The sequence below is a fragment of the Polypterus senegalus genome, chromosome 13, assembly GCF_016835505.1.
Source record: "Polypterus senegalus isolate Bchr_013 chromosome 13, ASM1683550v1, whole genome shotgun sequence".
Lineage (NCBI taxonomy): Eukaryota > Metazoa > Chordata > Cladistia > Polypteriformes > Polypteridae > Polypterus > Polypterus senegalus.
This window is the reverse complement of record NC_053166.1, coordinates 80,261,802-80,288,465: the sequence shown is the minus strand read 5'-3', so window position 1 is coordinate 80,288,465 and position 26,664 is coordinate 80,261,802. Positions and strand designations below refer to the sequence as shown.

Sequence of the window (26,664 nt, the reverse complement as noted above, 5' to 3'; positions counted from 1 at the left end):
CAAGCCCAGGAAAACAGCTCCAGACTGCTATCCCTTTTCCACCCCACTTTATAGTAGGTACTATGCAATCTGAAATGTATTGTTCGTGTGGCATCTACAAACCCAGATTTGTCCATTACACTGCCAGATACTGTAGTGAAGTATCATTAATCACACCAGAGAACACGTTATCATTGCTCCAGAGTTCAACGGTGACATGCTTTACACCTTTCTAGACAATGGTTGACATTGTGCATAGTGATCTTAGGTTTGTGTACAGGTGCAAAGCCATGGAAATTCATTATCCTGATCCGGCAGTTTGGAACAATATACATTTAATGTATTGACTTTTGGCAAAGAGAGCACCCCATGACAGTGATATGTTTACAATCACTGACCTCTTCGGTACTACCCACTCTAGTGCCAACGTTTGTTGATGGCAATTACAAAGATATGACTTTATGCACCTGTTAAAAATGAGTGCTCTGGGAAAACCTGAACTCTGTAATCTGGTGTGTCCACATACGTTTTTGTCATATAGCTTAAATGTATCAATTTAAGTTAATTCGTTAAAATTAAAAGGAATAACAAAACAATGCCGTGACCCGGATTCGCTGCGGCCACAACGCAGAGTACTGACCACTATACGATCACGGCACACTACCAGCGACCCTGTGCTGTCGACTCGCTTTAAATGGTTAATGATTAAAAATATAATCCAGTAATAAGTATTTTTTCGTCACATTTTAAATTCGACAATAAATTACACCAAATAAAATCTAAACAACCCAGCGGGTGATGTTAAAAAGGTCGATCGTGCTCATGCCATTACACATGAAGACGAAACGAGACTTGATTTTTAACTTCTAAATTATTCTTTGAATGACGTTTCAAGACACAGAAAAGTGTTACGCGGTAAACTCAATGAATTAAAAGAAGCTGTAAGACAACGTCGATTACCATTATGTGAGGAAAACAAAAAGTGAGGAGTGAAACAAATGAATAACGGTACGCTGTAATCAGGCATGCTTTCATTGTACATACAACGTCATTTAATAAATTCCAAATACTCCCGAGCAGGGTGATGGATTCGATTTAATAATGATACAAATATTGGTCATACATCATGTACAAATTGATCAATCTGGAAGATTTACAGAGCAGTCCCATATGGTCTAGCGGTTAGGATTCCTGGTTTTCACCCAGGCGGCCCGGGTTCGACTCCCGGTATGGGAACGACTGTTTTAGAAATCAACTGATTGAAAGTAGTCATTAACCATTCGTACCTAAAGAAGCGTTTCGTAGTACGAATATAAGTAAGGTGACTGACAAGACACTTATGAATCCCAACATAATCTCGGGGCTATCTTAGAGATACAAAACGTACAGCGATTAATGTTGGGTTGTTGTTCAATAATCTAATAATTGTGCAACGTTTTCTGAGTATAATTACTACATCCAAATATAAAAGGTATTCACTGTGATATTAATTATATTTAATATTAATATGTTAAAAATCATATTTGACGGCTCAAGCTTTTTCTCTTTATACAGTATATATTTCTTTATATAAGGGGCCATACCCTGCTGGCATCAGGGTGCTTTACTTAGCAAAACACAATATTACATAAGCAGTACATTAAAGTAATGACTTAATAGGCTTTTGCGTAATGAAAGCTATCATTTTTTTAATTCTATGTGCATAACTGCATCATTTTCTTTTGGAAATTTACTGGACAAGAAGCAAGCTGCCTTGTATATAGTAAGATTAATTCAAGCCAGGAATAAACCTACTACTGAGAAAAATGAAGGGCACAGTGGCTAGCATATTACAGCAGGTACAAAAACATTTTCTCAGTGACATTCAATATGGTACTGTTAAAGGATGCCCTGTTATCAAATGTCTGCCCCGCTGTTGCTGCCAAGGTCAACTGTAAATGCTGTTATTGTGAAATGTAAATGTCTAGAAACAAGGTCAGTTCAGCCTCAAAGTGGTATGCCATACAGGCTTACAGGATGGGACTACTACCATGCAACATGTAAAAATAGTTTTTCCTCGGATGTAATACTACCAAGTTCCAAGCTATCTCTGGAAGCAACATCAGCACAAGAACTGTTCCATGCAATCTTCATGAAATTAGTTTTGATGACAAGCCTAAGATCACCACATGAAATGCCAGGCGTTGCCTGGAGTGGTACAAAGCACACCACCATTGAACTGTACAGCAGTGGAAAGTGTTCTGTCTGGAGTAATGAATTGCGACTCACCATCTGGTGGTTGAATCTGAGTTTGGCAGATGTCATGAGAACTGGCCTGCACAGAGTCCTGACCTCAACCCCATCAAACACCTTTGGGAGGAATAGGAATGCTGACTGTGAGATAGGCCTTAGTGCCCGACATCAGTACCCAACCTCTCTAATGCTCTTGTGGCTAAATGGGAATGACTCCTCATGGCAACGTTCCAGATGCTACTGTAGTGGAAAGCGTTTCCGGAAGAGTACGGTTTGTTACAGTAGCAAAGAGGGACCATCTCCAAATCACTGCTCATGGTTTTGGAATGAGATGTTCAACAAACAAACAGAAGATGTTATTTGGGGGGTTCTGATACTTTTGACCATTTTTCCAGCTAGTGTGTAGCTCATGTCAGGATGGTGTTCTACCTGGAATTATTACATCTGAACTGAACATCAAAACAAATAGCCAAGGTACTGTAAAACTGATAACAAAATTCGGTGTTATCCTGTTAATGGTTCTACAGTATATTGCCCTGGGGAATTGTAATATTCCTACATTTAATCATGTAGCTGTTGGGTTATTTGTCCATTGCTTTCTTCTTTTTGTCCTGTTTTTTGTTTCTTATTATCATTTACAACTTTAACTTTCATCTATGCGTATATTATTTGGTGTTCGGCTACTGCATTATATTATTTTATATCCTGTGTTAATGTTATCTTTGCGTTTTCTCCTATTGTATTCCTTTGACATTTAAGCATGGGAATGGCGCTATATACATAAAATGTAGTATTATAGCTTTGCATATTGTATTTATTTTCAAAAATAGACCTTTCTGAATACTATCAATGTTCTGTTAGCATGTTTCTTTAAAAAAAAAATAACAACGATGAACCATTTCCACGTAAATGCCGTGACCCGGATTCGAACCGGGGTTGCTGCGGCCACAACGCAGAGTACTGACCACTATACGATCACGGCACGCTACCAGACACACCGTTAAAACATTAAAACGCCGTAGGCTGGAAAACTAAACACACAAACAATTGTTGTTTTTATATAGTAAGTTATTTTAGTGTCATTAGTCAAAAAAATTAAGATATTACTTCTATCGGCAAGTTGCTTTGACTGATGTGTCTTTTTAAATATTATAGCAAAGTTTTAGACGGATTGCATAGTGCAATTGTATTTTATCATTATAATTAGTCGTTAAATGCTAATTCTTATGTCATGTTTAAATCCAATAGTAATCTTATGTCATATGTTTAAATCCAATAGTAAAGTTGACCAAATATAAATTAAACAGCTAGGGGGGGAAGTTAAATGGCATTTATTAGGGTGTTGTGCTCATGCTGAACGGCAAGCACATGAAGAACGATTCGATTTTCGTGAAAAGTATTACTCGCTATGACCCGCTATGCTTAAAATGTATTAAGTGAAAGAAGCTCAAAGGAAACGAATATTTCAGTATATTAATAAAAACATTGATGTAAAAATATGAAAAAATGAGAAACGGGGCAATTTAAAGAAACATCATCGTCGTGTTTTGAATTTGGGATTTATTACCATTTCCATTAAACAAGCAGACCATAAAGTCCCATATGGTCTAGCGGTTAGGATTCCTGGTTTTCACCCAGGCGGCCCGGGTTCGACTCCCGGTATGGGAACGACCGTTTTATAAACCTCGCCTATTGCCTGCAGTGCTCTTAAAAAAAACAAAACACTACGAATGAACGTATTGAGCAGCTGGAACTGAGTGATATGATCATTACACACGACCCCTTACAGGATGGAATTTTGAAGAAGGAATTGACACACTTGTGACAATATTAAGAATTTTTTCCTCAGTACTGCTTAAGTTTCCAAGTACATCGTGCTCATGCCCTTTATATTTTAATTTAACAGTAACACCAATTACATTTAACATTAATTTGCGTGACCTTTCAAGGAAAACCACATTTCAGTTCTCCTTTGCACTCGTACACCGCTTGTGCTTGCGTGATAACCTGCAGTGTATACCCTCACCGCCTATGGTGGGTCGTATAAAGCAGAGCTATTTTTCTTCTCCCACCCACACAGACGCGTTTTGCTTTTTTTTTTCGCTCTTACAATTAAACCTGCTGTTTCTACCTTTATTATAATTACTCCAAAAACGTGCTAAACACTAAGTCACCCTGTTTATTGATAACGTAAAAGTACTATTTTCAAGCAATCATCCATCCATCATCCAACCCGCTATATCCTAACTACAGGGTCACGGGGTTCTGCTCTGAGCCAATCCCAGCCAACACAGGGCGCAAGGCAGGAAACAAACCCGGGCAGGGCGCCAGCCCACCGCAGTTAAAACAATCAGAAGAGCAAATATCATAAGAAGAAAAATATATTGAAAATTAATCATTTTATAGATTGTATTTTATATAAAACCATGCTCAGCTGGTATCATCGCAGGATGCTTTGCTAAGCGAAATAATAATATATTAAATGAAGCAATGCATTAAAGACTCCATAAACTATTGTCTATTAAAAGATGTCACAACCATCCACATTTTATATTTCATACACATTGGAAAGTGCTTTTCTTTTGGATTTTGGTACTGGATACGAAGCAAGTTGTTTTGTAAAACAAGTTCACTTAAAGACAGGAATGGCCCTGTTACTGAGGAAAAAAGTTTGTTTTAAAAGTTTGAGAACACTTTGCACTGAGTACATAAAATGTGTTTCTCTTTCCCCTTACTGTGAGCAATAGCACGGTATCTTCTATTAATCAGAGGTCTCTTTCCTCATTTTCACATTATACCACTAATGCATTCATAATAAACGGCCAAGCATTTTGGCACTGCATGTTTTCACTTTGAAATTGGTATATACCATACATACAGTAGATGGTAGCAACATGTCGTAGTGGCATACATCTAAAACATCTTGTGGTGAACAACAAACAGTTTGAAAGAGTGGTTAAGCTTCAAATATCTTGTATCCATTATCACAAAACATCATAGCCAGGAGATACAGGCACACATAAGTGTTGGAAACAGAAGTCTGGGGCACCTTGTCTTGTCAAGAAGAAGCAAAAAAGCCATGTATAAAATCACCATTCGTCCAATTGTCATCTATGTCAGTGGAGCCTGGGTCCTCATGAAGAAAAATTAGAATGTTATGAAAATTGTAATAAGTACAGGTCCTTCAGCCGAGCATCCACTTAGTTCCTCCAAAATAACATCAAGTCAAGTTCTGAAGGTCCCCTAAAGTCCTAGTATCCACCACACTAACTTGACAACTTATTCCAAGTGTCTATGGTTGTCTGTGTAAAGAAAAACTTCCTAAAGTATCGGTCTCGAGCCACTGTATCCCTTCATAATTTAAACACTTTGATCGAGTCTCCTTTTAACCTCCTTTTGCCTAAACTGAAAAGGCTCCGCTGTCTCTGTCTTTCCTCACAACTTATCCACTGTAGCGCTGGAATCAGCCTTGTAGTTCATCTCTGGACTTTTTCTAATGCTGCTATCAGTGGTAGCTGGCGAAAAAAAAAAGAAACGGTGGGGTCACAGTTATTGGGGGGACAAAGTGAAGCAGCACTTCATAGCTCAGGAGAAAAGAAAGGAAAAAATCACAGACTGTAATGTTCCCTACACATAGAGCGCTTTGACGAGTGAGTAAAGTGCTATACAAATGTAAAGAATTATTATTAGTAGTAGTAGTAGTGGTAGTAGTAACAGTGTAGTCAGACATGTGTTGATGGGTTGGCATATGTGAAATTAGGAATGTGAATAAAATTTCACATAGATAAGGTGTTTTATAGAACTTGACCATCAGCAGCCAAATGACGGGAATCCTCTAATAAAACATAGATAGATAGATAGATAGATAGATAGATAGATAGATAGATAGATAGATAGATAGATAGATAGATAGATGAATGCACACAAATTCAAAGACCCAGCCATCTGGGTATGGCCTTACAATAATGCAAAAAAACAACAAAAAATGTAAATGACATGCCAGCACCCAAACTATAGACATAAATAACAGCCTACGGTGAACAAATGTTTTTTTCTCTCTCTCTCAAGCTCTCAGTCAGTTGAACCTTCTTAACCTGCATGACCTTAACAAACAATAGGCCTGTTACTAAAGCACGCTAAGAGAATAAAACACACAACATATAAAAAGAAAAGACAGGTTTTGAAATGCTTGCAAGAATAACAAACCACCTGAATCACGATATCCCAAGTCTATTGTCAGGTTATATGCAAATAATTTTACTTGTTAGTATTTTTTAATATTTAGTGTCTATTTCATGAAATAAATAACATTAATTTGCACAGCTTTGAATTGCTTCTGTGATTACTCGTCGTGGATATTTTGAATGCTTATAGCTGCAGGAGCTGTAGAACGCCTAGTAAAAGAAGGCCATTTGTTAAAGAGGCAAATGTAGTTACATTACAGGTTTAGGCGCCACAGCATTCTCAACTTTTGTAATGCATGGTTTGAAGAAGTGATCACTTACATCAAATGACCCTAAAAGTAGCATTAAATACTTGAGAATTTAAAAATCACAGGAACTGATCACCTAATAAATAATACACACACCAAGACCTGCCATTTCTGTATTCGTTGTCAGCTTATCTTTTGTCATAACAACAGCTGGGAAAAAGTCTGCATGGAAGCTTGTCCTTGATCACTTGTCTCCTGCTGAATTCTTAAGACAGGTAGGTCTGGTCCAAGGTCCTTTATCATCTTTTTTTCTTCCAGTGAATGATTTATGAAGGGGTGTTTCCTTAAAGAAATAACTGAATTTGTTTTGTTTTCTGAAGTTCCGCTTGATGTTGCCATCAAAGTCCCACTTGCTCATCTGTCGTTGCCTAATGTTGTGAACTGTGAACCACTGAAGTCAACATGACATGATGTGGTGACGATTGTCCAATCACATTAGATTAAAAAAATCTGAAACAACACTACTTTGCTGCCAATAAATATGGGCATGTCTGGAGTACAGAGAGCTGCGTCCCCAGAAAAATCTGAAAGCAACCAATTAAAGAGCAGCCTCGGGTCACCAGCTTTCCAAAGATCAAGGACTTACATAGATTATCATCTGGCCTGTGTCCTTCATTCAGAAAATATAGGTATTCACACAGAATTTTATTTTCACACAGAAATTAAACAAAAACAATTCTGAACCAGTTTTTAATGGATGTTGACATGCACTCACATCAGGCATGTTGTGCATATAAACAATTGTATTTCATTATTATTTGACATTACCTAATTAATTTAAGTAGAGATTGTAAACTACATGGGGATATATATATATATATATATATATATATATATATATATATATATATATATATATAGGGGGTTGCGGTGCTCCAGTGCCTCACATTACAAACTGCAACTGCCTGTTATGTCTTTTTGCAGCCTGGAGACCAAAACTTAGGGCTGCCAACCGTCCTAATTTTCCCGGACATGTCCTCATTTTTAATGCCATGAATTTTGGCTCTTAAAATCTGAAAATCTCCATATACTTATCATTGGTAAAAATTAAAAGCCATACACCAATCAGCATTTGTGGAAGGACACATTTTTCCCAGAATCTTCATTTCCATTTTGGTAGTAAGCAATGCAGATATTGATGAGAATATATCTGTCCAATTTGCTTTTTTCACTTCTTCTTTTGAATTCAGCTTTATCTTCTTGCCGAGTAGACAGTTCATTATAAATGTTGTTCCTTTCCTTAATTATTTGTAATCTTAATTCACCGTAATTAAGTGAACTTAATCAAAATCGAAATTACAATTTCACATTTTCTATATGTTTGATCTTATTTTCGATTCTTCTTTCAGGAGCTTGGCTAAACAAGAAATTTCATACATCCAGGCTGTCATATTTAAGGCCGAGTGAGTACTGCTTTGTAATATTTTAATGGAAAACATTGTTATTATCACCCGTTGTTCCAAAATGGATTTACAGTATAATTGTAAATGAATGAGTCAACTATTAAAGTTTCAGTTAATTAAAAAACAATCACACATGTAATCATTCATATAAATGCAGTATCTTTTTAGTCATCAGTTGATCAAGTAATAAGTCACTTCTTCAAGTAATTTAATATTTTCGTAATTCTTTCAATTACCAAAATTCATGAATACCCATTATGCCAAAAAGGAAGTGCAAGTTCACAGACTACTTGAACAACAAAGCTCCTTGTTTTCGAAAGGGCAGAACAGATTCAATTAAGGGGCTAATGCTCACAAGATTCAGTTTCAGTAGCATGCTATGTAAAGATTTCTATTCATATTTATCCAAGAACCCAGACTTACTGAGAAAAATGGTTTCAGTGGAAAAATCTAAAAGAATGTAGATAAATGCAAATAAACTAAATTGAAAAGAGTAAAATTATTTTTATTTTACTAGAAGTGAATTTACCATGTGTATCAATTTTTACAGGTTTACTACAGTTAAGATATGCAAATAAGAATGGAAGGAATGACGTCTGTTAATTTAAGAGGCTCGACATATTCAAAATATTTAATGGGTTATTAGTTTGCCAGTGACTGTGATTGTGGCCATCATATCATAATTATAGTGATAAACTGCTACTAAAGGTTTATATCATTTCAAAAAAACATAAGACAGTATAAAGGTGTATTATGGCATCAAAAGTCCTCATTTTTTGCCCCAAATGTCCTCATTTCCAGAGAAAGGGAGTTGGCAGCCCTACCAAAACTGCACACAGTACATCAGTACTCCAGGCTGGCCTGTTGGGAATGTAAAATGATGAGAAAGTTTACAGACTTATACAATGGCGTCTAGTGAATCCAAACCAATGTTGAGCTGTAAAACCTGTGGATAGACTCCCTATTGTTATCGAAGTAAAGAGAGGAAGACTATGCTGGACAAGCCACCTGGAACACATGTTTAATGACAGAGTAGCTGCAAAGGTCTTCCATCAAAACAAGAAGGTAGTAGAAGCCTTGGTTGACCACACAAGTCGAGATGGGCTGATGGCATGGAGGAGAATCTACGCAGGTTCAAGAAGTGAGGATGGAGATTTTGAATCCAGATCAGGATGGTTGGAAAAACTTGATGGAACAGGCAGTGTTCTTAAAGGGCTACGGTGCCAATGTGTAGCACAACATACAGTATATAACTAAGATGGTAGAATGGGAAAAAAGAAAACCATAAGCAACAGAAATAATAATATTAGCAGGATAGAAGGAAGGCTCATCAAAGTTTCCTATGGACTCTCCTGTTATTGGACTGAGACGCACTTAGTTCTTTATGGGCACTAACTGCATGTGGTTAAATTACAGGAAACAAGGTGCTGTAGAAATTGGGTGGACACACTGTCACTTGGATGGCAGTAGTAGCTTCATCTTTGTTACTAGCTGTCAATTACTGGCGCTAGAGGTGTAGAAAATGGAAACCCGGTTGGCTCAGAAGGGGGATCCAGTGCAGGGGTGCCATCCTGAGAACATGAAATGCTGTAAGAGAGAACTTGTTAATTTGCCTGGAGAAGCATGTGGGCATCAAGGTGAGCCATCAACCACTGCCATACCATTGCATCCATCATCTGAGATGAAAAAAACAGAAAGTAGGCTGAAAGATATTCAACACTGTCTATTTAGGGTGCCATTAAAACTATTACACAAATGTGGTGTTTTAATGAAGGCACATCTGTGTTTGGACAAATACTGTAGGGACCCAGAACTGAGTAAATGCATATGACGACTCAATGCAATGTATATGCTTTTGAAGTTGTCTGTTGCTAAGGGAATGCAAACTTGCTGTAACCAGAACACAGAGTACTGATCAAGTTGGAGTGTACCTGAGATAGTACTTTACTAGCAGCAGATCAAGACCAGACTAGGTAGGACACTACTAAGAGGAGATGATCCTTAGGTGTGCTGTTGAGGTTTACGGCGAAACAAGATCAATACCAAGCTTAACTAATTTGTAGCTATCGCCTCGTTTTTGTTTTGTGTTTCTCCTCGGTTTGCACAGTTGACCGTCTGATCATTGATGACGACGAGCCAGCAATTCACATCTCGCCCTTTCTCAATTAGCTACATATTCCTCTTGATCTAAAGCAACAGAGCTCAGGGTGAAAGTAAATCCTTTTATAATCTTAGTGTAAAAAATTATTTAAATGGTCAAGATACATTAGATCGAAATGCTGCTGTTATTTTAAATGTTATTCACATCCTGCATCTGAATAGGCCATAGAAAACACGTAGAAAGTAAGAGGGGCGGCGAATGGTCACCTCCAGTCTCGTTAGATTATGCAGTATAAATTTCAGCCTTACCTATTGGCAGCCTCGTTGAAATACGTTCATGAAATTTCTAACGCCTCTCGAGATATCTTATCAACAGTGGCGTTTTTCTGTTGCTGCATATTCCGCGTTTTTCTACGTGACACACTGAGGCGGTTACTCGTGGATTGTACTGCTGCACCTCGAGCGCTGAAATCTTCGAAGGAGACCAGCCCGGCTCATTTTATTTTTTTATATGTGTGTGACACCCTGGGGCCTGTAAGAGTCTTTATCTGGTAGTGCTATAACTCATTTTTTCAATTTCGTTAATAATACAAAAAAGCTGATAGGCTACTTGTCATTCATTATGCACCCTGCTTGCCTTAATAACAGAACTGATAAGTCACCAAGTCGTATAAAATACCTGTTCTAAGAAAGGACAATCTCCAAAAGAATATCTCATCGCAGACAAAGTTCACATATGAGCACAGACTATACTGTAATATAATACATACTGCTAGAGATTTCATTATCAGATCTGGAAAACAATCGCCATCAGAGTGAAAAAATATGGAAGAAACTAACAGCATCTTTTAATTCACTTTTCGAATAGGCTGCCTAACGATTTCTCACGGGGTCTGGCGCTTAAGGGCCAATGACTTGCCTTGCATTACAGGTTACTGACATGGCCACTGGCCCATGTCGGGACTGAACTTGGGGGGAGGGCCCGGCCTGTGAGCGCTACACATAACAGGGCAGTTACACTCAGTGATCGAACCCCTGTCGCTGCTCCACACCCTCAACGTGCTGCAAAATTAGATGACAATTCCTTTTTCCAGTGGTCCTCGAATACTCAAGTTTACTCACACACAATGTGAAAAATGAGCAAAAAGCACCCTTAACATTAAGGCAAATTGAATAAAAAATATCATACACGTCCTCTTAGTGGCAACAAGAAAGGGTGTTTTTACGGTAAACGTTATAGTTAAATCAACTGCTTACAGTTTACAGAACTAACACGCAACACTCGGCACTGCCTAGAATTTTCCAAGCAAATAAAACGTCTGTACAACATCTAGTCAGGGAGCAAACCAGTAAGCTTGTATAAATAACTATAAGCGCGGGCTACTTTCCTCGACAACGGTAACAGCACAGAATGCAGTTGTAACCCTGTATCTTTTTTTTCTTTTTTTCTGTCCGGTTTAACTGCAAACATTACATATATTTAAATGATTCAAATACATTTGAATATAAGAGAATAACAAAAAGCCATTTTTCCCAGAACTGGGATAGGACTGTATGGAAACTGGCAATGTAAAAAATGTAAGATGTAAACGCCGCGATGTTTCGATAGGAATGTAGTTGTTTCTACGAAGTCCAATCGACAAAGTCCTCACAACGGGTATTGATGTGGGCGGGGCCAAATCTCATCAAATTTCCATAGTGTCCCCTCCCACATTCGGGTAAGATCGGCGATTCTCGGAAGCAAGGTATAGTCTGCCGGACGTATTTTTTTTTTTTAGCTTTCGTATTACAAATGGGGGCTTTATTTTTTTAACTCGTTGTCTACTAGCGCACAACGATCTTAATGAATATTTTTCCTCCACCTTAAAAATGGAACGCATGGATATACTAATGCCGTGACCCGGATTCGAACCGGGGTTGCTGCGGCCACAACGCAGAGTACTAACCACTATACGATCACGGCACTCCATTGAACTGCTTGAGTAACTACAGTCCTTTATAAATTGGATAGCTAAATACAAGTGTGATTTTTTTTAGCGTATGGTTAACTATGCATTGTTGGCACGGTGGTATCAGAGGATACTTCTTTTCGAAAACAGTATTCAAAATCTTTTCAGAAGGGCATCCAAGTTTTGCGTGTCCAGTTGCTCAAGTGCAGGTTTGTTTTCTGTAGGGTGTCTCGTCCCGACTTGGGGGGATCGGAACGGTAGGAGATGGCTGGAGCGTTGAAGGTTGCTTTTGATTTTGTTCAGTAAAGGGCTTAGCCCGATTTCGGTGGATGTGTGCCAGTCCCTCGTTCCCTGGACACTGCAACACATGTAATACAGTACTGCTGTTTCGATTGGGTTTAACATTTTATGCATGAGAAATTCACAAACCAAGTAATTTCTGTGGAATCAATCAAAAATGAAGTTGTACTTAGTTGATCTAAAGTTTCCTTCTACTGATTTATCTTTTTTTATGCTAACCTTTTCACCAGTTTGAGTAGAGCCATAAAACTGAGCTGAGAATCATGCCGTGATTATCACGATGACACGTCGCGTTACAGATTACAATACACGAGTACATTGAAGCCTTGTTTTAAATGCTTAAATGTAAATTCTTCCGGCGGATCTTACCAACATAAAGCAATCAGAACGGAAAGTCAGAATATCTTTCTTACCGCACTGCTCTCGGGCGACTGCTAACTGTGCTCATGCTGACACACAGGTGAAGGGCGACTTGATTTTAAACGTTTGCAAATGATTCTTCCGATGAAGCATCAGTGTGCCGAGGGTTATTTGTAAAATTGACCTGTGGAAAGAAACTCTAAAAAAAACCTTATAACGAGAACAAGTGCTCTTGGTGTTGTGTGTGATTAACATGCCCTCCCAAAAAACGTATAAAGAGAACAAGTGTGTTTGCTGTTGTGTGTAACTGAAATACGTAGTTGTCCCATATGGTCTAGCGGTTAGGATTCCTGGTTTTCACCCAGGCGGCCCGGGTTCGACTCCCGGTATGGGAACGACCGTTTTTAAAAACGCTGTCAAGTAGTTGCAGATTAATGTTTCATATTAAAATGATACAGAAACAATGTACTTACAATACAAAGCGTTCCTATCACCTATGTTCAAATATTATTAAAGAGTCTTACTGAATTAGTAGTAGCTGTAGCTTGCGTAGATCTCAGATAGGGTGGCAATGGAAGGGCAGTGGTTTCGTTCATTATCAGACTGCGCCACCTGCTTTATTTGAATCATCTAAATATAAAGAGTCCCGAGGAGGAATATGCCTATTTAAAGATCATCAAATATGAGGTAACCTTCACTCAAGTAGACTGAAAGGCTCGGGGCGATAATCTGCACGACCAATCACCACCTCTAGAGGCGCTATAGAGCTCTGCAAACACGTGTCTTGTGGCGCTTGGGTTAACTTTTTTACGCTAAAAGGACAGACTACTTAGGTTGGCAGCCCTAAGTGTTCAGTAAACAAAGTGAGTGGCAGCACGCAGTGACTTCATGAAATAAACACTTCAGATAACACCCTAACACTAGTTAATGTTTCAAGGTTAAAATGGATGCAGTTTAATTACTATATTAAGGTCCCGTTGTTGGCCCAGTATATGGAGGAATATTTGGAACAAAATTAACTAAATAGATAAATACACAAATAAACAAAAGTACTGTGAAATGTAACAATAAATAAATAATAACAACGTGAAAGTTAATGTGTTACGAAATGTTTTTTGCTACTTATTTCTTTATGCATTTATTTATTTCTTAATTTGTTCATTTCAGTGACACTGCAAGCAACATGACATAAACATGGAAATAAAAACTTTTCTCATTCTCAAGTTAGGAGGACGGGTTCCAGTCAGTGATTTTTTTTTTGATTGGTGAATTTTTGGTAGTGTGGATGTAAACCTAAAATGCCACATTTACAGCAGACACTTCAGAGGCAAACTCTTATTGATTATTTTGGAGTTTCATGAACTAAAGTAGCCAGTTTGCGCAGTAATTTTGAACAACTTTCTTTTTGCACTCATATCCAATGTGTCCAGCTACGCACGCATGAGCCACAGAATTCCCACGTCAAATCAAGCACATGCATCCACTCTGCAGACGATCCACCAATCAAAAAGCAGTGCCCACCCTCTTAATGTTGATGATTGAAAGTGACAGTTTTCATTTCAGAGCTTATTTCATGTGGTGTGTGCTGTCACTGAAATAAATGAAGTCTAATTTAAGAAATACATAAAGAAATAAGACTCCAAAACATATTTAATGACATTTAAATTGTTTATACTGAGATTTCATGATGCTATTATTTATTGTCACATTTCACAATATGTTTATTTGTTTGCATATTTATTTACTTCTGAAGTTTAACAGTGACAAAACTGAAGTTTTACTGGTTATCCCAAAATCCTTACTATTTACAGAAAAACATCCACTTTTTCTGTTTAATATTGATAGTCTGATTGTTAAGCCTGCTCCTTTTGTCAGAATTCTTAGTGTAATATTTGACCCATTACCTAATTTTGAGTTACATATCAAGGCTGCATTTTGCTCATCTTCTCCTGTTTCTCACTAGCAACAACGCACAAACTTTGGTTTGTGCTTTCATCATATCTCGTATTGATTACTGTAATTCTCTCTTCATTGGCCTTCCTGCAAAGTGCTTACATAAGTTACAGTATACTCACAACCCTGCAGCTGGAGTTCTTACTTATATGAAGCGTTCTGGTCACATCACCTCCATTCTCATTCAACTACATTGGTTACCAGGTCAGCCCCATATCAAATCCAAAATCCTGCTCCTCACTTTCAAAGTCCTGCATAACCTTGCTCCTCTTTACCTTAGTGTTCTTGATCTCTTAAGCTCCTTCTCGCTGTCTCAGGTTTTCTGTCAATAATCTACTTGCTGTCCCATGCACCAGACTTTTCACATTGGGAGGCAGGTCCTTCAGTGCCATGGTCCCCAAACTCTGTAATTCTCTTCTTCTGTCTCTCCATGACCGTTCTTCCTTCTCTACTGTACTTTCAAATATGATTTCAATACTTTCCTCTTCAATGAACATTTCATTTTTTCCTCTTCTGACTTGAGATTGTTAAAGGTGCTATATTCTTTCTTTCTTTCTCTTTCATTTTTTTCCCTTTTTTCCAGTGATCCTGTACTATGATAAATGTTTTGAATAGTAAATAAATGCAATGATATTATTCTAGTATTGCTCTGTGTGTGGACTAACACAATGACTTTTTCTGAATAATCAATCACCAATACGAAATGTTATCTAGTCTCCTGGACTGGTTGAAGGATCCAATCATCAAAGTAGACATAAGATATTGTCATAAGAGTTAGTAAGTGAGAAAAACCTGAAGAATAAGAAATGTGATGGCGATGAGAAAATAAGCTTTATCAAACATGGGGTTTTCCAATTGATAACAGATATCCAGACAGACATGATCAACATTCAGAACAATTTGCAAAAGTTTATTTTGTGTAAATTGAATTAGTGCTGGTTGATATACCAGTTCATACCAAAAATCTTTTTTTTATTTTTGTTATGATATAGCTATTTCTTATACCGCAACACCAGTTAAATAGCCTAAACAACGTTCAGAATGTGGCGCAGCGGGAAACTGTTTTAGGGGGGATCTTTTTCACTGCTGCACCGCTATTTAAACACGCATGCAACACAGTACATGCGTTAGTGGAGGTACTAAGTGGTGAAAATGAGCAGAGAACATTACAAAACTGAAGCTGTAGCAGACGATAAAGTTGAATATGATGACACAGAAGAACTGTTGCCATAAAAAGATACCATGTCTGTTGTCTGGAGATACTTTGGTTTTTAAAGGTCGAATGTGGACCATTATGTTCAAATGTGTGAATACTGTTTCTATACTACTGGATAATACTGCAAGCCAAATTGTACTTGTTTTTTTTTTTTTTTCAATACTGTGTAATGTACCTGGGTACTGTGTAATAGTGTGACAACATGTTCACTTTATTCTCGACATTTCCACTTTAATCTTGACATTTATGATGAGAATAAAGTTGACATGCTGACTTTATTCTCGTAATTTGTCATTAACGTAGAACATCGTAAACTAAACTACATCTTAAAATGAATATTTAATTTACTAGATTTCTCAAACCCCATCATAAGTTATGTAGCACATTAAATGCTTTGTGTTGTTTTCCTCAAGCCATGTTAAATCGGTACGTGCTTCTTAAACTGACTTCCACTTGCACTGAGGAGGCACAGGCAGCGATCACCACACAGAATACATTGATTTCATGATACTCCTGCTCCCTGAACATTTAGAATGCTAAGATAAATGCTTGATATAATTTTCATGATGAAATGCATTAAAGCATGTATTAATCATATTGGGGCACGGTGGCATGGAGGTTGCAAGGCTGCCTCGCAGCAAGGGGGTCCCGGGTGTTCACTGCCTTGAATTTGCATGTTTTTCTGGTGGGTTTACTCGGCGTGCTTCAGTTTCCTTTCAAAGTCATGTAGGATGGCGGGTTTTGTTATTCTATATTGACCCTGCTAGTATATGTATTGCTCGTATTCACCCTGTGATGTGCTGGTGTCACGTTCAGGATTTGCTCCTGCCTTGTACACAATGCTTGCTGGGATAGGCGCAACCCTGAATGGATGGCATATTTAAACATGTATAACGAAGATTTTTTTTTAAGTTCTGAACACTCCATGGTCTAAGTTTATAACTAGTTTTAATTTCACAAAGATGTTTATCGTGTGGTGACTGGTTATGTGGAGAAAGATAAAGGAAGGATAGGAACTGGATAGAGACAGCATGCATGTAATAAAGAAAGCCTGCTCAGAAGAATATCCATTGATTTCCGTGTTTGTGTCTCCGACCACCAGATCACAAACCCAGCATTTACACAATATTTAAGTTAAACCTGTGCAATATCCATTCATACATCCAGTTTTCTGAAGCCTCCTCACACCTGCCATAAAGTTCTCAACACTGAACATACACCTGGGGACTCCTTACTGCGAGGGAGCAGCACTACCGCCTCACTACCGTGCATGTTTAATACCTGCTTTAATGTATTTCATCATGAAAATGATATCAGGTATTTATCTTAACATTCGAAATTTTCAGAGAGCAGGAATATCATGAAGTGAATGGATTCTGTGCGGCGACGTCTGCCTGCGCCTCCTCTTAGTGTGGTGGAAGTCAGTTTAAGAAGCGCGTAGCAATTAACAACTGGGTCGGGGAACACTTAACACAAAGCATTTAATGTGCTACATTAACTTATGACAGGGTTTGAGAAAATCTAGTAAATTAAACATTGATTTTAGGATGAAGTTTAGTTTCCGACATTCTACTTTAATAACAAAATAAACTATGAAAATAAAGTGGAAATGTCTGCTTAAATCTCGACATAATCATCAAGATTAAAGTGGAAATGTCAAGAATAAAGTCAACATGTCAACTTTATTCTCGACATATAGTTTTTATTTTCTTCACCATGGCCCTAATACGATTCCGTAGGGCTATACCACAAATAGCATTATAAATGCAAGTTGCAGTTTTATTATTTACGTATAATGCTTAGCTTGAAGCAAGGTCCATATTAATGCAATTTGCCTAAATGATGATTCATTTGGTAAAGATGTCATCACCAAGTTGCACTTGTTTTATTTTATTTTATTTTTATTTGGTGAATACTGTGTAATGCACCTGGGCTTGAAGTAATTGTATTATTACTGGAAGTTGCACTATTATTTATTTTATTGTTATTATTTATTAGTTTAAATATTATGCAGTTTAATGGTGGTAAAGTTGTTTAAAAAGTCACTTTAATGTGTCAGTGGACAGAGATTGTTAACATTAACAAAGTGTAGTTGGTTTACAAAAAATATTTACTATTTATTCCTTTTCTAAGACATGTTCAGTGCAATACAACTTTTGACAAGCACCTCTGAATATTTTCTAATTCTAAATGTCGCTTTGGATGGTTGAAAATATGTTATCAAAATTTTAGCTTAAGTTGTTTGCAAAATTTGTTCAATAAAAAGGTTCTATATTTTGACTTCAACTGTCATGCAATGTGATTCCTTCTCTTCATTAGTGCCACCCCCTTGAAAACGATCACTTTATGGGGCCATGCAAACCTGTATTAATACCTGTGTGCACATTAAAATGTTTTTTTTGTACAATATACAATGCTCATGACAGTGGAATAGGTTATTCTTAGCCAGTCTACTGCAGTAGTTGTAGTGGAAAATGTGGCTAGCATCTACTCATGCATGGAAAAAAAATACTGTCGAATACCATGAAACCAGTATAATTTTGAAAAATACCATGATATAGAATTTTGGGCATACTGCCCAGCACTAAATTGAATGGATGATGGAGCTGGATGCGCTGAACTAGCTCTAACATCCAGCTCAGTGGCAGTGATTGAGCCCATTTTTGGGAAGACTGAGACACATCCTTAGTATGTGAAGATCCTGGCTCTTTTCTATGAAGTTGCAGAGGACACGGCAAAGTGCCTAACAGTGTGCTGAAGAAGACTGCACCTCACTACAGACACAAAGGACCATGTGGCAAAGAAAACACGTGTATTCCACCACAAGCAAAGTTCTCAGTTTCAATCTGGTGCAATGATACTGAACACAAAAGGCCACACAGCATTAGACATCATCTTTAAAAGATTGTAAAATCAGCAAACCTAACAGGATCAGCAAACTAAGAATAGCAAGCCTTTTCTATATTAAATGTTAATCTAATCTGCATTGTGTCAGGTCTTATGTTAATATATAGTATATGCAATTTTCATATTTCTATAATCCTTGGGTATATCAATAAATCTTATTTTTTATAAAGTGAGTGTACTCCAGTTACTCTGATATACAGTACGTCTAGTGGACAGATATCCCATGAAGTCCAAGGATCTTTCTGCAGACCTCCGCAATAAAACTATGTTAAGGCACAGATCAGGGAAAGGGTATAAAACCATTTTTAAAGCTTTGAGTGCTCCCATGATCACAGTGACTTTTAAAAATGGTGAAACTGAAGAAGTTTGGAACCACCAAGTGTTGGTCATCAGGACAAACTGTGTAAGAAGGGCCTTGGTCAGGGAGGTGACCAAGAACCCAATGGTCACTCTAACAGAACTTCAGGAGTTCTTTTCTGAGATGGGAAAACATGTCAGAAGAATGACAATCTCAGCATCATCAATCAGGCACATGTGACAGCCCGCTTGGAGTTTGCTAAAAAGCATTTAAAGGATTCTTGGAGTTTGAGAGAAAACATTTTCAGGTCTGATGAGAACTGTCTGGTAGAACTCCAAGCATTCTGTCTGGATAAGACCAGGCAGTGCTCATCACCTGCCTCATACCCTCCATATGCTATAGCATGGGGATAGAAGCATTATGTTATAAAGGTGCTGCTCAGCAGAAAGAAAGGATTAATGAAGAAAACTACTAAGAGGTCCTTGGAAAAAATTTGTTCCAGAGTGAACATTACTGCCAACTCGGGTGACGGTTCACCTTTGAGCATGACAATAAACAATAGCACACAGCCAAAACAATGCTAAAGTGACTTCGGGAAAAGCTTCTGACTGTTCTTGAGTGGCCCAGCCAAAGCCCAGACTTAAACTTCACAGAACTTGTATGGAGAAACCTGAAGATGACAGTTTACATTTATAGTAAGTAAAAAGGTAAAAACTGGGTAATTTTCAGCTGTAATATTTATATATTTCTTGTTTATGAACATGTCAGGAGTCATAATGTGTGTTCTCAGAGTAATTTAGATGTTTGTCCATTGGAAATAATAGCTAATTTGTAAATGACCAACATAGTAGACAGGGGGATTATCTTAATGTTAGAAAATTACACTAATGGCTTTCTCCTGGATGTAGCAGCCTTGGCAGAAGAAAAAAGAATTCTGTTGTGAATAGCTGAAGGAGACTCAGCATAGAATTATCAGATGTGGAAACTGATAAAGATGAGTTAAAAGTTAATGAAGAAGAGACAGAAAGATCCTCAGATCTATAAGGCTAAACACAACCCACAATGAGACAAAAATATATAATTTTAGACAACAGATATGTGTATCTACAAAACTTTCTTCACACTTAATGTGTTCTCCCATAAGCCCCAGCTCACTCCTGATTGAAATTGTAGCCCCCAACCACTTCAACAATGTTTTTGGGATGCCCCCTCTCATTTTAACCCTTCTCCCCATTACTACAAAAAGTTTATATGATAAGTTGGACAAACAGCAACACACATGCAAAATTTTGTTAAAATTTGATCAGCCATTTTTGCATGATTGGCAAACAAACAAACAGATATCCAAAAAGTTCATAATTTTATTTGTATAGTGTTTATTAAAATAGATTAAAAACATCAATCATATGTATGAAACTGGTTTGTCCTTTTCAGAGTCATGAGCAGAAAGAGTTTATTGTAGCAGAATCTAAATTGTACATCTCAGGTCCTGCCCTAGTTAGGACACCATTGAGAATTGAGAATCTCTTAATCACTAGTCACACTAATGCACAAGAGCTTAGGGAATTAGACAAAGTCAGAGACCTCTGAATAGACATGGGGAGAACTAATTTGCTCTATAGGGCTTGACACAGAGTTCAAATGCTGTGAGGCAACTGCATTACCCACTATGTCACCTTTCAATTCATCCATCCATTCATCCATTTTCTTTAGTTTAAAAGCAAGGTATGGAAGCTTATCTCACATAATTATCTCCTTGTTTTTATCCTGCACAGCATAATATAGGAACTTATCACAGCAGCAGCACTGGACAAAAGAGCAAGAACCAGCCCTGGTGGGGCTTGAGAACAATGTAGAACATACACATGAATACACGCTTTCAAAATGGCCTAGTTTAGATTCCCTAATTTATTAAACACACACGTTTTGGGAAAATCCATGTGGACAACAAACAGCACAGCTCAAAGAGCACAGAGTCTGGGCTGAGATGTTACTCCAGGTTGATGATGTTGTGAAATGGCTGTGCTAACCACTGTGCCACCATACATATACACAAAATGCAGTACTTTCAAATTACATTTAAAATGGTGCTAATAATGAATGTTAAAGTAATAATACAGTAAATCCACATTCTCAGTCTACTGCTTTTTTTTGACATATTCTAATATTAAAGGCAATCTTACCTCTTTTGGCTCTTGAGGCTTCTATTTGGAACTTCCAAAATCATTTATTCTTCTTTTATATGGCAAGGTCTATGATTTTATCACCTGAAATGCCAATGTGAAGGCCGTGTTCTACTTGGGTGGATTTTTGTTTTATTTCTGTCCAGATATTTCTTAATAAAGCAGCTTCTATCTAATATAAAGCGCCACAGGTGTGCTTTACCCATGCAGCTAACCGTTTACATATCCTTTTTTTTCCCAGAAGGTCATGGTAAATGAGTTTGTCCTTTTACTAAATCAGCACAAGACAACAAAGCAGCGCGTTTCAGTAAGCACTGCTAGCAGCCACCTGCTGGGACCATCAAATAAGGGCATCACATCCCATGGTGTGAGGCGACTTCAGGGAATGGAGTGGTTAGGAGGCATAAGATAATGAGAGAGCAATTAGGGTGGATGACCCTGTTTGCATGTCTTAGCTGCAGAGTGTCCATTGCTTAGAAGCCATTTATCACTGGTGACTTTTAAACCTTTGCTTGGTCACTTTCTGTGCATTTGATTAGTCTCTGCTATATATAAACTCAGAATCTTCATAACAGAGATGTACACAGGTGGACCATTATTATTAGTGGTCATTAAAACACTGATAGTAAAACCTAAATGATCCAAAAGTCTTTTGATGCATTCACTTTTGATTAGAAAAAAGTGAGGTTTGCCATGTTTGCAAATTATGGGAGATACAGTATAGCCCACGATTTCACTGAACACTATTGGTAGTGGAAGAATTCAGAATTGTTACCTAATTGTGTTGGGTTATAACATCATACACAATTTGTATCACCCATACATAGGAGAATGTGAGTGGTCTGTTAACAAAAAAGATCAGATAACACAAATAAGTATTAGACCCCCATCTATTAACCCATTTTCAAACTCACCTAAGTCATTTCAGGGTCACTGGTGCTGCGGTGTGTCCCAGTCCATTAGAGGACAAACACAACCACATATGAGGCTAAGTGACCCCATATGCACATCTTTAGTGTGTGGCATTCAAAGGGATAACTCTTATTTTGAAATGCCCTTTCAGTGTTACTTTTTTTTTGTAGTGCCTAGTGTATGAGTCAGGATGTCATCAGCCTGCTATACATAGACGTGTCTATCTTAATAGTTCTGTATCAGTGAGTGAAACAATCAAGTTGTGTCTCCTCTTGCATACTCATTTGTTCAGATGCGTTACTGAAATTCAATACTGTAATATCATTCTTTTCTAAATGTTATGCTATCCAGGACATAATAGTTGAAATCCAACCCAGGAGTGTTAATCACTCTTCCACCATCATCTCAAATTTACTGACTTAGTCTGACAATATGGCATTATTGATTCAACTTATGACATTATCTTAAATGCAGAGCAAGAGCTACATTTTTCATTTTTTATGAGATTTATGTATGGTGACATGATGGCACAATGGTTAGCCCTGGCAAATATACCACTGTACATGCATATAGACATAAGTGTGGACATAAGTGTGTGAATATGCCCTGCAATAGACTTGTGCCACATCCAGGTTTGTATACTGGCTTGTGTGACTTAAGCCAGGATATTCTCCATAAACCAAAGCTGCATACAATGACTTTGGTAATGGATGGATACTTTTCATCTGCAACATATTTTGGTTAACGGTGTCAGCCAAAAACAAATGGTTAGTGGAGCAATATTGTCCTTTGTACAGAGTGTAGTGCAATCCTCACTTAAACCTGCAACACATTGGTACTTTCCACCACTTTACTTTGAAACTCCTGTCTTTCTTATTGGTGACCATTAAGTCAATGCAGGTTAAACAAAACCAACACTCACAGGTGAACATGCTTGAATTCTGTCTCTTAATGCCAAATATAATTTCTGAGGTCTTTTTGACATTTAGCGTAGTATAGTCCTTATTGTTACAGTTTACCAAGCCGTCCATTTGATTTAAATAATGGCTTTCATCCGCAGCAGATATGCATGCTATCATCATGGAGTCATCAGCATACTTGATATTAGAACCGTGCACATCAGGTCAGATAAAACACAGCCTTGGGGACTTCCTGTACTTTGTTAAATAAAAGTCCCGAATCCACAATGTAACAAATGGGTTAACATTCATACTGTTCAACTGCTCAACCAGTATGTGTGGCTGGATGGTATTGAATGCTGAAGAAAATCTTAAAAGAGTGCTCCGACAAATGAATCAGGCTTATCAAGAAAGTAAAGGTTTGATGTACAATAACCAGCAGAGAACCTTCCACACTTCTGTTTGCATAGCAAGCAATTGGAGGTTATCTTGAAATGACTTTGTCTTCATCATTAAAATGCCTTTCATCAAGTGTTCAAAGCATTTCATTGGAATGGAGGTTCTGTTGTGGTAAGACAAACGCTAGACACTCGACAGACGAGCCTTTTTTTGGTTTGTCTGGTCCAAATTGTCACACGTACAGGAGGGCACCACTACAAATGAAAAGAAAATCAAACTGTTTGAGGTATGATTCAGTTGTGATGAATGATAGGCTGCTATGACTGAGTCTCTTGGGGGTGTCAGACTTGTGGAAGTTAAGACCTCAAAGAGCCCCCCTTTTGAGTCAAGTAGCCAGGCAGGAGAAATCTTACCAATGCGTCCTTATTTTCTCTTTGAAGATAGTGAGCTGATCAGAATATCTCCCTGAGCAAAGCGATTCCTATTTTTTTTATATCTTTTAGGGGGACTACATGAGATGAGCTGATTTATGATTGTACAACTTTGACCTATAAAATAATTGGTTAATACATTGCTTATACCGTTTATGACCTTATTTTCTCCAGTACATATGGCTTAAATTTGCCAGAATCTAAGCTGCACCCATACCAAGTTCCTTTTTTAAAGCGCGTCGTTGCAACATTCTATTTTAGCAGATTACTCACACACAGCTCAGACTTACCGCGCCCATTTCTCTTTGCACAATGGTCACTGTCCATGACTCAAAGAGATAATATAAAAACACTATGACTGAAAATTGCTGGAAAAGTCATGTAGTGTGATGTGGTTTAAGAAATGAAAGAGTTGGGTGCCTTTATGAACACTTGTATATCAGAGTTGATAAGCTTAACCTAACCTAGCCCTAACCCTAACCCTAAGCTTAAATGAGCTCAGGTGACTCCAGAGCAAAAGCCGATGCCTAGCAATTGTACGCATAGAAGCAGAAGAAGGAGCCAAAGGTAAGATATAACAGACATCACGTTGAAAAAACTTAAAAAGTCATGACCAACTAGTGGTACAATATACACACTGAAACACAGCTGATAGCATCTGCTTATTCACTATCCTGTGATAATGTGGCAGGCCTTACAAACATCGCCATGTGCACTGGATACATGTAGTGTATTTGCAGCCTAGAGCTTTGCTGACTGGTTAGGAAGAATATTGCTTTCCTAAATGCACAATTTATCTCATCTCATTAAGCCCAAGCTTTATAAGAGTATATTTATTACAAACACTACCATGCAACTGCATTCAGTGACTACAAAACATCCTGCTTCATTGTTGGTAATCTATCAAATTATGGAAGTACATGAATAGCCCTCATCATAGAATATGCTGACTTAACGCTTGTGAGCTCCCTAATACATACTAGTCTTAGTGACTCAATGCGAGTCTCTCAGCATAAAACACCTAAAGAGAAATTTCTGCCATAATGACCGTTATCTGACATTAAATAACCCATACTTACAGTAATCACATATACCTCATTACATCCAGCTTTAATAAAACACTAAAAAAGTCTTTTTGCTGAGTTCCAGCCTAGATGATCAGCAGACCTCACCAGTGCACAGAAACTGCCCCTTTGCTAAACCTGGGATTAGAAACACAGATGATCTTGGATGGATGTTCTTCACTCTCTATTGTGGTCCTCTTTAAATCTCCTCCTTAAATGTTATTACTCATGGTTCTGCTCTGTGTTTCAGTGCTAAACCAGAGAACATTTGCCTGCTGCTATTCTGTATTTCTGGCTGTCTGTCCATTGTTATCTACAAACTCTGAACACACATAAACTCCAATGAGAGTTTGTTTAATAAAGTTTGGTTTTTCTGTTCTTGTCTCCGCATCTTCCATTTTGCTCCTTTAAATGAAAGCCTCAGTTGTCTGATGGAAATGGAAAAATACTTTGTTTTAATGGTGTATATAAATATGCTAAGGGTTGTGTCTGTCACAGAATTACTCACAAACCAGTAGGACTACAGCCTTAATTTTGTTTGTAATTGAAAGCTTTTGATTTCATTGAGGCCAATGAAGCACAACATTTGGCTGATGGCAACCCTCATAAAGTTATCAGTGCTCATGTCTTTCTAATGGCAAGCTGCATAGCAAACTGATGGAAAAGGTGACAAGGCAGAGAGAAAAAGAAGAGCAGTGACCTCAGCTGGGCATGAAGCAAATTGCAGAGGTCACTTATGTGATAGGAAGAAGAACTTGGGAGCATGTGCTAATAGCACATTGCCGTACTCACTAGATGCCAAACAACAATGATTGGTACCTAAGTGCAGAGTGTGACACCTCAGCACCACACTGGAACAGTTTGAGATTTTTTTTCCGGTGGCTGGAGTGCCAATCCTGCCATAAACCCCCAAGTTTTCCCTGTAAATTGGAGGACCGCTTTGCAGGACTGGATTCAGATTAACCCAGGCCAAAGCAATTGCAGGTTGTAGAGTGGAGTAGAGTCACTTCTGGCATTCATAGGATTTGAACCTTCTGATTGCCAGCACAGACCCCTAGCCTCACAGCCACTACTCTTCCCATTGAAGATGAAGGATAATCCTGGCATCGACTGTGTTACTCCAGAAGGAAGAAGAATGACAGCTCTGGCTCCCAATAAGAATCAAGCCAGCCAGCCAGCCACACTGGTGCTTACAAAGTACTGCTAAGGGTTTTGTCTTTCATGGCAGAAAGGAAAAGACCAGCGGTGACATCTGCCTAGTGTGAGGCAAACTGCAGAGGCACAATAAATACAAACACATGTCTCTGCAAAGTCAGTTGTTTTCAGGTGTTTACAGCTTCATAATCCTTATGATCACAATAGTGACCGATACACATCGTTATGGCATGTAAACAAACAATGACCGTGGCCCCTGTTGACTATGAAGCCAAACACAGAAGGTGTTTAACTGATGAGCACGTAATTACTTGTGAACCACTGGGGCTAGAACTTTGATCTTAGTTTAGGACATAATACACACTGGTGAAGCTACAGACTGGGGTAGCAAGGCTTCACACTTAAAAAACTTCCACTTATGAGCAAACACTG

The 26,664-nt window shown here is 38.0% G+C and overlaps 5 non-coding genes across 5 annotated transcripts; 3 read left to right on the top strand and 2 right to left on the bottom strand.

Annotated features, from left to right (window-relative positions):
• The first annotated feature begins 1,143 nt into the window (after positions 1-1,143).
• On the top strand, positions 1,144-1,215 carry trnae-uuc. Its single transcript has one exon. It is a non-coding gene; the product is annotated as a tRNA-Glu (tRNA).
• A 1,906-nt stretch (positions 1,216-3,121) lies between these two features.
• On the bottom strand, positions 3,122-3,193 carry trnah-gug. The gene has a single exon. It is a non-coding gene; the product is annotated as a tRNA-His (tRNA).
• A 614-nt stretch (positions 3,194-3,807) lies between these two features.
• Positions 3,808-3,879, top strand: trnae-uuc. Its single transcript has one exon. It is a non-coding gene; the product is annotated as a tRNA-Glu (tRNA).
• An 8,218-nt stretch (positions 3,880-12,097) lies between these two features.
• trnah-gug lies at positions 12,098-12,169 on the bottom strand. The gene has a single exon. It is a non-coding gene; the product is annotated as a tRNA-His (tRNA).
• A 969-nt stretch (positions 12,170-13,138) lies between these two features.
• trnae-uuc lies at positions 13,139-13,210 on the top strand. The gene has a single exon. It is a non-coding gene; the product is annotated as a tRNA-Glu (tRNA).
• Positions 13,211-26,664: the final 13,454 nt, after the last annotated feature.